A 17,641-nucleotide genomic window follows, 5' to 3' on the forward strand; every position below is an offset into this window, starting at 1 on the left:
TACAGCATGACATCTCTACATTTTGAAGAAGAAAAATAATGCTCTTTTAAGTATGCTTTTATTATTTTGAGCCCACGCCAGTTATCTGTTCATTTCCAATTCTATCCATTTCTAATTCTGCCCCATGACATAGAAAATTATCCAAGGGTCCATGTTCTAGACTTCAAGCCAATGATGAGTATCAAAGTTCAAGCTTATTTTTCTATAGCTTGAAGTGTATACAAGACAAAGGCAGGAAAAAATTTGCTATCAATAGGGAAATTTGGTCCATGGTAGGTAAATGATGAATTTCAGTGTGAGCATCTTATCAAATAAGCCTATTAAAAAAGTAATCCTTTTTATACATTTAGAATAAAAAAACACAAATATCCCATGTAAATCTATGAACACTGACATGATACACTGTTATGGATCTTTTGAAGATACCCAAGTTACCCTAGATGACCACAAAAATTCAGTTATACCCAACCCATATATTAAACTCATAGCTTTAGAAGGCCCATCTTTAAACTATGGATTTATATAATTTTCAATATTTATATTCACTACACTGAGGAAGAGCTATGAAAAAAATTGGGGAAACCTACTCAAATACTGTTTAGTAAATGTAATTTATATTTGATATAGAATCCATACTTCAAATTGAATACTTACTAATTGAATACTTACCAAGTTTGATATACCAAGTTTAGTCATTAGCGACTAAAACATATGATCCATACTCTTATAGAATATACATTTCGGTGGCCTTTTCATAGTATTTGTAGTAACAGTATGAAAATTCATATTCATAAGGGAACTACATGCATTTTTTCTTTTACCATACTTTTAGGTAAAAATCTTAGTATGGGTCTAGAAGTCATTTGAGTGATATCCCTACCTACTCCATTTGCCTCTGCTTTATATCAAGTGCTTGTTTTGTTTTAAAGGTTAAAAAAAATACATACTATTTAAATAAATATTTTAAGTTTTATATGCTGATTTTTATGCCATTGCTGTTTCATTATAATAGTAGAAGAAATTTATTTTAGGGGTAGAATTATATAAAATGAGATGTTTTTGATTCTTAATTTTTAAAATAATAATGAGTACCTAAACACGTTTTCATGTCAACAAGAATTCTCTATGGCTTTTTGGTGCCATTGACTTTTTCTCAATACTCTTTATATATAATGTTAATTATCATCAAGTTAAGAATCAGTATGCTATGTCTGTTCATTTTATTTCTTGATCTCTTTCTGCTTTATATGACTTGCAAACATTTGGTCACTTTTAAGGTTGCATATTTTTGCACGTAAGATGCTGTGCCTGGTATTTGATGGAGAGTTCATTTAGTGCAATGTGGTAAACCAAGATTAATGACAAATGAGAGATAGAAGGGAACTAGTCAGATAATTCTGCTTCATTTATCTTTTGGAGGATCTCTCTGAGGTGAAAAATTTCTTTGAAATTTCCGAAGAAGTCCTGCAGATCAAGCAAACACATCTGATAACAAGCTGCCCTGTCTTCTTGACTTATTGAGAAAAAGTGTCCAGTATGGTAAACGACATTGCATTGCTTCTCATATTTTCTTGCCTTATTTCTCTTTTTCTTTCTCACCTTCATATCTCTAGGCTTGCTTCTTCTAAATAAAATATGATCACTTAAATTCTTGCCTCATCCTCTGCTTTATAGAGACTTGGCTAAAACCAGAAGTAATTCTAGAAAACAATATTTAAAAATCATATTGCCTACTTGTCTAGAAGAAGTAAGACCCGTTGCTGGTAGTAGGATGCTATGCATAGTAATCAATAAAGTTTTTTTGTTGTTGTTGCGGATAATGGAGTAATTAAGTTGGAGGGCAAGGCAGTAGGAGACCAAGAATTTGCAGCCCTTAGTTGGTATGGAAATAGGTTTGTTGATTTGTTTGTTTAAATTGTATATTAAGGATGTAAAAGGAGGTGGCTGCTTTTAATAGCACTAGAGACCTAGTTAAAAAAAATACAAAGGAAATTTCAACTTATAGAAGAATATGTAAACCAGAAGGCTTTCATTAGAGCCTTTGAAAGGGCAGTCTTTTCCTCAGCAGTCTTAGAGAACAACTGTTATGAAAATCAGGCACAGGAACTGATTATAAAGGTGTCTGAACTACAAGGGAATAAATGCACACCCTTAGTAGGTCTCCTATGCCAAAGTCAGTGCTTCCATAGAAAAAGATAAGACCTGAGATGGTAACATTTGAGTAAACAAATCTGAGAATCTTGAACTTTTCTGGCCAGTAAAAGCAGCATCTTCATCTTTGCCAGAGGAGAATAACCTCCCCTTCCCTCTAGACCACACAATTATTTTACCTGAAGCAGGTGCCTCATAAGATGACTCTCTTTATTTCAAGACTCACCCCTACCATCCCTTATTACTTCTTAGATGTTAATCAGTGTTAGGCTTAGTAGGGCAATCCTGAGAGGAGACTACAATCCTAGCTCTGAAAAGAAAAATTCTTAAGCCAAAGCAATTTCAGGACTTTTGTGTATTTGTGTATCAGCAAGAATGAGGGAAGGGAATACTTGCTGAAATGAACATGTGTCTCACATTTAATGCCACCAGAGAGCATTAAATGCAGGAGGACAGAATGACCTATGCTTAGAATGCCAGCCATGTTCTTTCTACAGTATCCCAATGCTTTCTTCAGTATCTTCAGTATTCCAGTATCCTATTGTGCAATTAATACATAGGCCACAGTACGTAGATTATGCCTGAGCTCAACAACATAAGCTCTCCTTCATCAAGGCTGATCTAACCATTGCCACTGCTAAATGCAAATCTTCTAACAACAAAGACCAAGGAATAATTCTTTAGGGATACCATGTAGCCACCTAGTAGCGGATAACAACATCAAAATCTTTCACTTTGGAGGAGGAAGTCATTTATCTTTACTGGAACTGACACATACTCCAGATATTGGTTTGGCCTCCCTTCCTATACAGGCTTTCCCAGGAACACCATCTGAAAGTTTATAAAGAGTCTTATCCATTAGTGTGGGTCCAACACAACATTGCCTCTCTGATCAAGAGACCCATTTTACAACAAAGGAAGTGTGACAATTGGCTTATGTTTATGAGTTTATGATCTTACTATATACCCTATCACTTAGAAACAGCCAGTCAGATAAAACAGTGAAATGGCCTGTGGAGACTCAACTAAGGCATTGGCAGTGTGACAATATTTTCAGGGTAGAATATTGTCCTTCAAGATGGTGCTTTGTCTTGAACTGGTAGTATTTTGTCCTGTTTAAAATACTTTGCTTTGGAAAATAAGTGGAGAATTTGAAAGTGGCCACCCTAACTCTCATCAGCAGTGATCCACTTGTGGAATCTGTGCTTCCATTACCTTAATCTTAGGCAAACTTTTTTCAGGGAATTAGAGTTCTACTAACGTGGGTGCTGTAACTACCACTGAAACACTTTGGACTCCTCAAATGTCAGTAGATCAATAGGCTAAGAAGATATTATACTGGCTATGGTAATTTATTCCATAACTACAAGCAAAAAGGGTGACTACTACACCAAAGGGGCTGATATGGAATCTGGAGGAGTCACCTGAAATGACTATGGCCAACCACAATGAACATACTTGAACAAAGGCAGAGCAACTAAGTACTCAGATCTCTTAGGGATTAAATTCTGTGTCACTCTACTAGCCAAACAACCCAAATAAGCTAACATGTTAGACAGGGGTGAGGGAAATCTAGAATGGAGAATCGATTAAGGAGTTAATGAGTATTAATTTTGCCCTCTAGACAAACTATAGCAGTAAGACTACAGCTTGTTTGACAAACTTTTCTTCTTTAGCATTCCAGGATATCCATCTGGCCACCATATTAAATGTATATCACTAGACTTGCACCTCTACTCTCAGAGAAGCAGTGAGAACAACATCGTTAAAAATGAGGAGATGCGTCATATTCTTGGAACTTCTTATGGCAAGAGAAAACAAATGGATCTTAGTGGTTCAAGAGGTTGCTCCTTCCTTTGGAGCTCAACATTTCTCTGGATTTACCAGTCTCTGTTTGAATTTTATCAATTCATTTTTGTAGTTTCATTGCTTTCACTATATCCTGTGAGTCCATCCCAGATGCCCCCAGCCAGATCACACTACAACTGGCTGCAAGCAGACACAGAACCTAAGTCTCGCTGGTTAATTTGCACTAATAGTCAGTACCCTAATTCAACCTACTAACTCATATGTATGTAACCTTGGTCACAAAGGAGGCTTAGAAGTAAAACAGCACAACAGGGAAAATAACACAGAACACTGATTTAGCTTATGGTACATCGCTAGACATTTTATTAATCAATTATTATATACCAGACATCGAATTATATAAAAATAAACAATAAGGCACAGTTTCTACACTCAAGAAAGTAATAGTCTTTCAAAAGTGACAAGAAAAATCATGACAATGTATACTCAATAGAGTCATAGTGTCTTACAGAGTTGAGAACAAAGTATTTTGGAATTTTTCGTGGTCTCAAGAAAGGCTACAAAGGAGATCTATCTAGAAAACTAGTAGCTGTAAATTTTCATATAATTATTGGAGTTTTTAGAGATGACATGGAAATCCTAGAGTAGACAGAAAGTTCCTGCTGGCTAACGTGTTCCTTTAGGACATGCTGTTATGCTTTGGAGTGTTACAGGATTCTTTTTTCAAGAAAGAACACCTACTTTCTGCATGCTCCTGAGGGACATTTATTGACATTTAAGGCAGGTATGTCCTGTCATCAAGTTGTGTGCTGTGGTGGATGGGGGAAAGCTGGGCCTTATGGCTCTCTAGATAACAGTGTCCTTTTTAAAGATGGCAAGACTCAGTTTTGAATCCTAATTAGCACCAATTGCTGGTAGCCATTGCAGACCATTTCAGTTTTCATTGGAAGGGCATCAGCATGGACCTTTCAATGTTGTAGCTTGGAACTCACATGAAACTCGACATGAAAACAACAATTATAGGAGGAAGTCTGGTACCAAGTATATCTTTCATAAGGATAAGAAATAATTTGGCTACTATTTCTTAATATATTCTTCTAGTTTTTAGGTAGACTTACGAACTCATTTCAAAGTTTACTTTTATTTCTCTCCCACTTCCTTTATTCATCGTCATATACATTAGACAGTTGTTACCAGTCTCTTTCTCACCCAGCCAACTCTTGGAGAGAACAAAGAAATCTCATGGAATTGGAGGAGACTGAAATAAGAAAAGGTAGAAATCTGCTCCTGGCTGTTTTAGGAAGTGCATGGGTTACAGGAAAGCCACCAGGATATTGGCTCCTGCTTTAAATCCATGGAGCTGCTAGTGAAATAGTAGGTCTTATTTTAGGTTTACCACATCTGTGGTAGGCACAAGTTTAAGAATAACCCCAATGATCCTCACCGTTGTATAATAACTTGTCCTTTGAATATGGGTAGAACCTGTAGGTATGGTAAGATATCACTTCCATGATTATACTGTATCTTTTTTTATATAGCAAAGAGAGATTATCTGTGTGGGTCTAATATAATCACATGAACCTTTTAAAAGCAGAGTTTTCTCTGGCTCGTATCAGAAGGAGGCAGAGAGATTATAAGCATGAGAAAGATTTGATGTGCTGTTACTAGCTTATGGGGGTTATGTGATCAGAAATGTAAGTGGTTTCTAGAAGCCGAGCATAGCCTCAGCTGACAGCAAGGAAGTGAGAACTTTGGTATTATGACTGCAAGGAACCGAATCCCACTGGTAACAGAAATGAACTTGAAAGAATTCCCTGAGCTCCAGATGAGAGAACATAGCCAGCTGATACTGTAATGTGAGCCTGAACAGAAAACCCAGCCATACAATACCAGATTTCTGCCCTACAGAGCTCTGAAATAATGAATGGCTATTGTGATAAACTGCTAAATATGAGTTGGTTCCCTTGCCTCACACCACAGAAATAGAAAACGAATGCAATGTCCAAGGGTGGAAATAGTTTGAACTGCAGATTTACAGTCAAACACATGTTCGTCCTGAGCATAATTTACTTATAGGTGACTTTGGGCTTAACTTCTCCAAATGTTTATTTTCTCATCCATACAAAGGATAAAATTGTACTCACCTGACTCCTAGAATTGTTGCCACAATGAAATGAGATATAGTTTATACTGGTATACAATAAATGTTATTTCTCATTCCCAATTAAACTGACCATGGCAATCAATTCAGAAGACACAGAAACAGACCATGATAGATGCTATGAATTACAAGAATTGAAAACATAGATATCTCTGGAAGGAGAGTAGGATGGAGCTCAGGAGAGGAACATTTGGGTACAAGTTGGGAAAGCACATCATGTTCCCATAATTTGGAGCTAGAATAGAACACAAGAGTTCTATGGTCACTGCTAAGACTTAGTGACTCAAAGCCAGGAGTCTTAGAGTCCACATATTGTGGTTTAAATGTGACTGAGAAATCTACAGACTGGCAGTTGTGCCAACCTACATTCCCAGGAAAAAGTTCTATTCATTCATTCATTCATTCACCAGTAATTGTTCAAGATACTAGATGATAGCAGTGAACAAAACATGAAAATTTCTGCCCTCCTAAAGTTACATTTTAGTGGGGAAAGGCAGGCAACTGACAAGATAGTTTGTCAGTTGGTGATAAGGGCTAGGGAGAAAAAATAAGTTGGGGGAAAAAAAAAAGGAGGGGATGAAAATTTAAGAAAAGAGCCCCTCTCCCATTACAATTTTCACTAGAGTGGTTAATGTATGTCTCACAAAGTACCATGAAGCAAAGACCTGTGGAGTTAGCCAGATGAGCATCTGGGGAAAGGGTACTCTAAGAGGAAGGGACCTGGCTTAAAAGCCTCTGCATGATCTGGCTCCTGCTAAGCAAAATAGTAATATCAGAACTCTCTTCCCAGGGCCTGGACAATCTTTACTGAGCCACTGAAATAGGTGATTAAGCAGACTTGTCTGTAACAATTGTTTAACTCTCTAATTTACTTGACTTCTTAACACTTCAAGTCACACATTTGTAAGGCAGACATTGACTAGCAGTAGACGGGGCAGACTACCTTTTCTTTTCTTCGCAACTACCTCCTCTTTCTTGGGCCTTCGAAACTACATATAATGACATGGTCACCCCCTGCCCCACCCTCATGAAAAATATGTACAGGGCAAAACTGTACCACCATCGGATTGCACTATAAATTGTGAAAACCAGAGGAAATACATCATTTAGCAGCTGCTTATGCTTCATGTCTTCTGTGGGTACCCAGAAGCCTCTCCCAGGCCTCATTGGCTTTGCATTTCTTGAACTGATTTTTTTTTTTTTTTTTTTTTGGAATGTGTGCTGCTAATTCTTCATTTGAAAGTTAACATCTTTCCTGAATGATACTATAAATGTTTAATAGATATGACTAAACCATCTCTGGTTTCCAACTTTTATTTCCCAGTGTGTGTCACAAAGCATGCTGGCAGGAGATCAAACACCCAGGTTGAACGCTTTGCAGCTGATGTCATGATAGATATAGTAGAGGCAAAGACCCAACACCTTTTTCCAAGATGCTAAGATGGGAGCGGGCGAGAATATTAACCCTCTAGAGACTGGATAGCCATGTCTCATTGATTCATATGCTCTAGGGCACCAGCTCTATCTTTTTATGCATCAGTATGCGGCTGTGGAGAAAGCACAGATTTTGGAGTCCGACAGTTCACTTCAATGGGCAATGGGCAAAAAAACCTAAATTTTGCTGAACTATAATTTCTTCATATAACATAGGGAGAGTTTTTTAATAAGTAAAAATATATCAAAGGCAACTAGCACGGCATAATAGCTCATAGAGAATGCTCAATAAAGGGAAATTAATATTGGCCATAGCAATAATCAGAGACTGCTCTTCAGAGAAGAAAGTGTGCAGATATTTGAAATAGTGATTCACCAACATAGAGCAGACAAGGACCATTTCTAGTCAAACTCAATGTTCTTAATAGATATAGGCCTATTCAGATTATCTATTTATTCTTTTGTGATTTTGGTAAATTGTGTCTGTCAAGTCATTGGCCCATTTTATCTAAGTTACTGAATTTGCAGGCATAGGATTGTTTATTGTATTACTACATCATACTTTTTAAAAAGCTTTTTAAGTTATATATTTTTCTCAGCTTTATTGAAATATAATAGACAGTTGCTCATATTTATATTGTACAATTCAATGACTTTTTTTCAGTTACAGTTGACTTACAATAATATATTAGTTTTAGTTGTACAGCACAGTGATTAGGGCTCAAGTGATCACCCCACTAAATTTAGTACCCGTCTTCTCCCTTATATATTTATTACAACATCGTTAACTATTTTCCTTGTGATACATTTTATATTTCCATGACTTTTCTGTAACTATCCATTTGTATTTCTTAATCCCTTCACCCTTTTTTACCATTTCCTCCAACCCCCCCCTTCTGTCTAGTAGCCCTCAAAATATTCTCTATATTTATGAGTTTGTTTTCATTTTTGTTGTTGTTATTGTTTTTGTTCTTTAGATTCCGTATGCATGTGAAATCACATGGTATTTGTCTTTCTCTATCTGACTTACTTCATTTAACGCAATGCCCTCTAGGTCCATCAAGGTAAAATCTTTTTCCATTCCTTTCCTTTTAGTCCGTGTGTGTCTTTTAATTTGAAGTGAGTTTCTTGTAGTCAGTATATGTAGGGGACTTGTTCTCTTATCCATTCAGCCACCCTATTCTTTGGTTGGAACACTTAATTCTTTTTTATTTGAGGTAGTTGTCGATAGATATGTAGTTATTACCATTTTTTATTCATGATTTTGATACATGTTTTTTCATAAAGATGTCTATCATTTTCTGTAATAATAGCTCAGTGTTTATGAATTTCTTTAGCTTATTCTTGTCTGGGAAGCTCTTTATCTGTCCTTCGACTCTAAACGATAGCTTCTCTGGATAAAGTATTCTTGGTCATAGATCCTGAGTTTTTATCACTTTGAGTATTTTGTGCCAAGCCCTTCTGTTCTACAAAGTTTCTTTTGAAAAATCAGCTTCCAGTCTTATGGGTGCTCCCCTGTAGGTAACTAACTACTTTTTTCTTGCTGCTTTTAGATTCTCTGTTTGTATTGAACCTTTCACATTTTGAATTATGTTGTGTCTTGGTGTGGGCCTCTTTGAGTTCCTCTTTTTTGAGACTCTCTGAGCTTCCTGGGGATGTATGTTTATTTCCTTCATCAGGTTAGGGAAGTTTTTCATCATTTCTTCAAATAGCTTTTCCACTTCTTGTTCTCCCTCTCTTCCTTCAGATATCCCTATTACATGGATATTTTTACACTTCATTTTGTCCCAAAGACTCCTTAAATTATTATTATGGTTGTTTTTTTTGTTGTTGCCATTCTTATTGGGTGACCTTGGCTTCCCCATCCTCTGTACTAGTGGATCGATCCTCTTCTTCATCCACTCAGTTAATTAATTCCCTCTAATATATTCTTCATCTCAGATGATGCATTCTTCATTTCTGACTGGTCCTTTTTATAATTTCCATTTTTATGTTTGTTTAAATCTCTTTGTTAAAGTTCTCACTGAATTCATCTACACTTCCCTAAGTCCATTGAGCATCTTTATAATCAGTGTTTTGAACTTACATCTGTTAGTTTGCTAGACTCCATTATTCTTAGATCTCTGTTCTATTTTCTCGTATGGTTTTTGCTTCTTTGTCTTCCCATTTTGCTGCCTTTTTGTGTCTATGTACTAAGCAAAGCTCCTAAGTCTCTTGGTCTTATTAACATGGCTTTGTGTAGTAGGTGTCCAGAGGCACAGTTCTGAGAAGGGTTCAATGGCAGGCCAAGTTTAGCCTTAGCCCATGTCTCTCCAGAGCCACCCATTACAATTCAGCAAGCAATCTACAGATGTTGTGCTTACAGTTGCATCAAGAAACCATGCCAGAAACCAAATTCAGCTGCCACTAGTGTGAGTCTTGGTACTGCTCAACAAGAAGCACAGGACTCACCAAGAACACAACTCTGTGAGTTGGGGGAGGCTGAGTGTCAGGGAATCCTCTGGGTGGAGCAACCTCTGTTATGCAGTTTGATGATGTCTCAGCTATGGTGGCACTGAATCCACACACTGGAAGTGGGGAGAGCTCAACAGAAAAACAATGGATACCACCAGCACTTCTGCCTGGGAGAAAGCCTTGCCTCTGACCCTTGCTCCGACAGGTCAGCATCCCCCTGTGAGTCCTTGGTTCCGCCCCCCCCCCCCCGAACAGCTGTATGGGTGCTGGTGCTCAGAGCGAGTGAGTCTGTCACTGCAAAAGTCTAGTTACAGCCATGGCCTCTTTAAGAGGAATGTCTGCAGCAGCCAGCTGCCCTGCCGTCGCCTCTGTCCCACTCAGCTGCTCAGGACCCAGCAGCCTCGCGTCCTCGCATCCATCCTCGCCCTGTCCTATCTCTAACCATTGCAGGGTGATTTCTTATTTCTCTTTCTAGTTGTAGGACATGTTCATCTAGACCCCCACACGACTGAGTCTGCTTGCGATTTGCTCTGTATTTCTGTCTTAACTTTGATGTGGTCTCAAGAGCAGATGAACAAAGCCTCTATCATCTATGCCATTTTGACTTCTCTACTGCATTATACTTTTAATGTCCGTAGGATCCGTAGTAATGACCCCACTTTCAAAATGTGACTGTTCATGGGGGAAGATTAAGATTAAGAGTGAAGGAATATTTGGGGGAAAAATCACACTCACCGTTTTAGACTGGTTAAATCTGAGGTACCTACAAAACATTTAAATGGAGACGTTGAGTAGAAGTAGAATAAACAAGTTGCAATTTAGAATGTCCTGTTAGCAAAGCATATGAAGGAAGAGGGTGGGATGAACTATATCAAATGCTGTTGGTAAGCAATTAAGATGTAGATAAGATTTCATCTTCCAATTTAGCATTTAATTTTTCAATTTAGCAATCTCAACATTATGGATGTCCTTGACAAAAACAGTTTCAGTGGAGTTGTGGCATAAAAACTTGATTAAAATAGAGTCAAGTCTAAGTGAGAGGAGAGGAGAGGAATTGGAGACTGAGGAAACTAAACTCTAGAGAAATGTATTAGTTCAAGTCCTCTGAGAAGCAAGACTAAATGTGCAAGGATTTTATTAGAGGATACACCTGTGTTAGGAAAAAAATGGAAAGCAAGAGTTAAAAGACTGGGCTAGTCCTTTGACTGCCTTGTAAGTCTCGCCCTGCATGAAGAAGAAAGGGATGGAAAGTTGGATGGACACATCTTAGACTGCTGTACGTTAAGGACATTACCATAAGGCTATCAAAGAGTTGCTGTGCTGAAGTTAAGCATCAGAAATGTCCCATTTATTGGAATAAGTGTATATACTTTAGTGTCCCTGCTGCACTCAGTCATGACTGAGTAGTTTGTGAGAAACATGGCCTTGGTGCAAATGTAGAAGTAGATTTCAGGGCATAGCAATTAGGCTTTGTTTGGCTCAATTACATTGCCTGTAGTTGGAAAGCACCAGACACATTCTCATGACCACCATAGGATTTTTTATTTTTATTTTTTTAAAAGAGGAGAGGGAAATATGCTATATGAAGGAAAGCATGTTCTCTTTATAAGATAGGAAAATTTACACATCTGTATGATTATGAAAATTGATGATGTAGGAAATAAAATAGAGAATTACTGGAGCTATGTTTTTCAGTAAGTAACAGGAAATGGGATCTGGTGTAAAAATGAAGTTGTTGAGGTCTGTAAGGGGGCCCGAAGAGATCATGCATCAAAACAGAAGCTAAAGAAACAGATGAATTGTGATGTGCACTTGTTAAAGTTATATTCTGAAGGAAATAGTAAGCAAGGTCTTAAGATGAGAGGAATATGGCAGTAGGTGCAGTGACTTGAATGGAGACAGAATTTGTGAGAATATGAGAGTGAGTAAAATTAGCAATATTACCAAGCAGCCTTAAAATTCTGCTTGAGTTTAATCATCCTGAATTTAAGATGAGACCAATCAGCAGAGTTTTGTTTCGTCTGTAACCAGTTCTGCTATGAGGATGTTGGTGACTAGGCAGAGAATTATTTTTAACTGTGGTTGGCAAACTTTTTTCAAATGTATATTGTTTTAAGTAATCTTTCTGCTAGTAAATTCTCACTGCATTAGTTACATTGTCATCAGAGACTATGGTCTGTATGGTGACAATTCTTTGAAATTGATTGAGACTGCTTTATGACCTAGCACATAGTTTTTCATAATGGGTCTAAATATGTTTAAACAGGACGTGTATTCGCTACCATTGATGCATGGCTCTTTGTATGTATGTTCATTAGATCAAGCTTGTAATTGTCTTGTACAAATTTTCTAAATCTTTACTTATTTTTGTTCTTAATTTCACACAGATAATTGTGTTAAAATATTCTAATAGGTCTTTATCAATTTATTTCTGAAGTTTCATTTTTCTTTTTTGTCTTACATAGTTTGAGGTCATCTTCTGAAGTGCATAAAGATTTAGAATCATTAAAATTACAAGGGAATTGAGTACTACTATGTAGTAACCTTTTCAATTTTTAAAATTGTTCTTGACCGTCACTTAAATTTTATTTAATTTTGACACAACTGACATAAATTTCTTTTGGATAGCATTTACCTAAGAAATCTTATTCCTTCCATTTTATTATAGCTTTTCAGTGTCTTTAGGCTTTACTTATATCATTTATAAATAACAAGTATTCATATTTTTAAAAATCCAATCTGAAAAATTTTGCTTTTACTTAATGATTTTAATCTAGTCATATTTGTTTTAGTTATTAACATAGTAGGATTTATTTTTATTATTTTTTGTGCTTTTTATTAATTTTACTAATAAGGTTGTTCTTTACCTTTGGTATTCTTTTGTATTGCTATGATATATCCAGGTGTAGATTTGTCGTATTTATCCAGCTTAGGATCCATTGGACTTCTGTCATCAAGGTTGAAAAATTCTTAGTGATTATCTCCTGAAATATCCTATTCTCCATTTTAAAAATTGTTTTTTGACAGAAATATAATTAGAAATATATTAGACATCCTCATTTTATTCTCCAGCTCTTATAAACTCTATCTCTTATATTGTTCATATCTTAGCTTATATTACATGTGAATAATTTAATTAGATGCTTCTCCAATTTATTCAGTCATTCTTCAACTATCTTATATGATACCAAATGTATTTAAGTTTTTAAATTGCGATTACTACATATTCAACATTCTGAATTTCTTTTTGATTCTCTCTCAAGTTTCCTAGTTCATTTTTAATAAATGCTTGACCCTTACTCGAAGTTCCCCTTCCATTTCTTTAAACATATTGAAAGTATTTATCTGATGTATGAGGTATTTGGACATCTGATTTTGCTATGGGTGTTTTCTGCTGACTCTCACTCACTGTGGTTTTCTTTGCGATTTTTGTATTCTGTGTTATGTGTAATTTGTATACTTTTATTGTGAATTTATATTTGCTTGGGCTTTATATTCAGGACTTCCATGGCACCTGGATTAAGGATGTGCTTTTTCCTTTCCTTTAAAAAAGTCCATAGCTATATTTTGATATTTTTGTCTTTTTCTTCTCATCTAGTAATTTGAAAGGTATATGACTTTCTTTTAACTCTATTCATAGCTTTTATCTCTTTGAACTTCATTCATAGCTTTTAGCTCCATTACATAAAATTATATTTATAATTTAAGTAACTTGCTCACATTTATGTTTTATAACATAGAATTTTCGGCAACAGAATTCTACCTATTGACTCTCCTGTGAAAAATGTGGAAAGTCACTTTTATCAATTTCTGCTCTTTTACTACATGTTTTTGTTTATACAACTAGGAAATTTTATACTTTTCTACTATAGTTAATTTATTGTTATTTTAATATTTAATATATTTTTGATGTTCAAGAATCTGTTCTGTAACCATAATTACTATCATTTAGACTTAATTCTAGACTGCATGGGTTCATATTCATTGCCAATCATTTCACTGTAAACATCTCCACTTTCGACTATCAAATTTAGATGTCTTTTATTTTATATTTTTTAATGGTAACATTGGTTAACAAAATTTGATATTTCAACTGTACATTTTAACAGTACGGCACATATATATTTTTACATTGTGTGTTCACCTTCTATAGTTGCATTTCTTTCTGTCACCGCATATTTGACCCCCTTTACCCTGTTTACCTACCCCCTTCTGCTCCTCCCTCCCCTCTGGTAACCACTAGTCTATTGTCCATGTCCATGAATCTCTGTTTGTTCTGCCCCTTTGTTGGTTTTTAGGTTTATATCCCACATATAAGTGATATCATGTGATTTTTGACTTTTTCCTTCTGGCTTATTTTGCTTAACGCGATTATCTCAAGTTCCATCCATGTTGTCACAAAAGGCAGTATTTCGTCTCTTATGGCTGAGTAATATTCCATTGTCTATATGTACCACAGCTTCTTTCTCCAATCATCTATTGTAGATAGCTTTCTTTTTTGGTTGAAGTATATGTTTAAGTAGGTTTTTAAGGACTAGAATGTGAATAATATATGTCCGGAAACTTTATTAATTAAAATGTTTAATTTCTGTTGAATGTTTAAAAAATCCACAAAATAATAGTGGCTTTAATAAGATAGACATTTAGTATCTCTGTTAATCATAACAGGCATATAAATGCTACCTGATAAGATAAACTGATATATTTTAAGAATTGTCTGTAGTAAAGCTTTGCACATATTATCTCATTTAATCTTCATGAAAACCCTTGAAATGGGATTTAGTGCTCCCTATTCTAGAAACAGAAAACCAGCTCAAAGGGCAAAAGTATCTGGCCCAGTGCTAGTAAGTGACAGACCTAGAAGTTGAGTCAGGGCTACCTATTTCTCCCGTTATCTTCACCTTAGCATACTGCCTCTGAAGAATTCAGTGGCATAATAGAGGTAAAGATAAAGTGCCATAGGGGGAGAGTGAAACAATCAATGAATTTTTTTCTGGGAAGAATCTTCCAGGGGAGCATTAGATAGGAGATAATATTTAAGAACAGCCTTGAATAATTAACGTAAGTTTTCCAGGTGAGCAGGAAAGGAGAAAGCATTCTAAGCTAAGAAGACTACATCAGCAAGAGGTATATAAGCTTTTGTTACTTAAAGGAATTAATGATAACTTTCTATTTTCATTTCCACACACAAAATATGTATTTAATAAAGGTTTATTGGCTCCATTTATGTAGTCATTCTTTTTGTTCCATGTAGCAGACATGCTAACTACTACTCTAATATTGTCCCACCTTTGCTTTTTCGTAAGAAAACCCTAGTGGTTTTTTTTTGTTTGTTTTTTGTTTTTTGGTTTTTGTTTTTGTTTTTGTTTTTGTTTTTGTTTTTTTGAGGCAGCATTATGCCCAGTTAAAGGGTATATTTCCCAGCCTCCCTTGAAGCTTGAGGATATAATCAGAAATTATTAGGAGGACTTCTGGGAAAATTCCATAATAGATTTTTAGACAGTTGATTTGCTTTTACCTTTATGTTCTGATTCTTGCCTAGAATCATGTATTCACAGTCAGGGACCAAGGGGCTATGTGAAACCATGGGTCAGCCTTGAGGGTGGAAACCACATGAAACTGTTAATAAAACTGAAGGGCAGAAAGAGCTTGGGTCCCTGATGACAGTGTGAGGTTACCATACCAATTCTGAATGCTTATTTTAACATATATTTTACATGGAAAATAAATTTCTATTTTGTTTATGCCACTGTTGTTATTATTCTCTGCTACGAGCAGCCAAATGCAATTCTTAACTAATTAATCCCCAATTCAGTATCTTTCTCAGGAAGGTAGGTGACTAGGACATTTATAAATACTTATGCTTAGAAATTACTATTTGGAAAACGCACAGAAATACTGAGAAAATTTTCCAGCTGGACCCCATTCCCAAGGTGGATCTCAAAGACAGTTTTATACCAATGATATAACCTGGAGGAATTCCAGAAGCCTTTTAGGAAGAGAAAGTGGCTGCTGTTGCTGCTGATACTGCTATAGTTTAGTGAAAACTGAAAGGCTGGAATGATGACCTTTCAAGAAGAACAAATGTTGTTAAATAATGGATTTTGTCCCACCTCCTATGATAGTCAAGAGCAAAAGGATGAAAAGGGAATCCTATTCTTCTATTAATAACTGCTCAGTCTCATGCTGACAAAGCAGAAATCAACTGTAAAATTAGCAATTTTGCCTGCAAATTAGCCCCTTGCAAAGCCATAAAAAGAGGAAAGAAATTAAGAAAAATTCTATTAATGATCAAAGATGGAAAAACCAAGAGTGATAGAGCATAAATACCCAGACAACTGATACTTATTTTAAGGATGATATTACCCAGGTTTTAAATAGCTGCTTTCAGCTATGTATGAAGAAAGTATTAATTTATAGCCATTGAATCAGTGGCCTTTCTTAATGGCTCCTTGGAGCAAATCTATCAGAACGTGAGGAGCACAAGGTTTATGTTGATGTTAATAAAAACTACCCCATCTACCCCTATCTGAGATATTACCATTCCATTTCAGAAAGTCAATGAAGTAAGTGGAAAGAGGTTAAACTTCAGAGGCAGGCGAAGTTAAGTTTGAACCTGACTCTACTCCTTCAGTAGCCTTGGGAAAGTCTTTTCACCATCTGGGTCTCTATTTTGTCCTCTATCAAAGCAGAGGACAATTGTGCTTCATTGTGTTAATAGCATTAAATTAATGTACAAAAAATTTGGTTCCTAGTAGATCGTTAGTAAATGTTAGTTCTTTTCTCTTTTCCCTTCCCCATCAGAGGGCCAGAACAATAAACCTTCTTGCAAACTCTTGCACAGTGGTTAAATTTAGTTCTGTGACATTCTTCCCATAAGATCAATCCCTACAAAAGAATCTGGACACATTTTCATAATTTATGACTGATTTTAGGCAACAGGCTCCCATTTGCAATTTTATGAAAATGATAAGTCAATCTCCAATAGTGGAGGAAAATTAGAATAGAGAAACTGAGATTCTTTTAACAATAAAAACACAGTAAGCTGCATTTCCAGGAAGAAACAAACACAGGAGAAGAAATTTGAAATGGATACAATTTGCTTACTTTGTAGCTTCTACCATCATAGTCATCTAATACTTCTCAAGTTCCGAGAGGAGATGAGAAGTTTAGGGCTCTTTTGGATGTCCTGGGTGAGTCTCAATCACTCCTGCTTTCTTAGTTTAAGAGGGTATTTCATATCTGAAACATACATTTTTAGTCCTAGGGCTGAAAAATGACATGATATAGACAAAGCATTAAATCCGCAATACACATGGAAGACAGACAATATTTGAAGATTTTATTTAAATTATTGAGAAAGAACTGAACATCACTTTAAAATATATTTTTCTAATTGACAAATGTAGCTTACAAGACTAGGCAAATTTATAAAAATCCAACTGTGGGTCTTGGAACATATCCCCATGGATAAAGGGGGACTACTATACCACATAATAGGTGGCTTAAAACAACAGAAGTTTGTTATGTCACAGTTTCGAAGGCTGGAACTTTAAAATCAAGGTGTTGTGTGGGCCATGTGCCCTTTAAAACCTGTAGGGGAGAGTTCTTCCTTGTTCTTAGCTTCTTTCT

Source organism: Rousettus aegyptiacus, unplaced genomic scaffold (assembly GCF_014176215.1).
Source record: "Rousettus aegyptiacus isolate mRouAeg1 unplaced genomic scaffold, mRouAeg1.p scaffold_m13_p_1, whole genome shotgun sequence".
Classification (NCBI taxonomy): domain Eukaryota; kingdom Metazoa; phylum Chordata; class Mammalia; order Chiroptera; family Pteropodidae; genus Rousettus; species Rousettus aegyptiacus.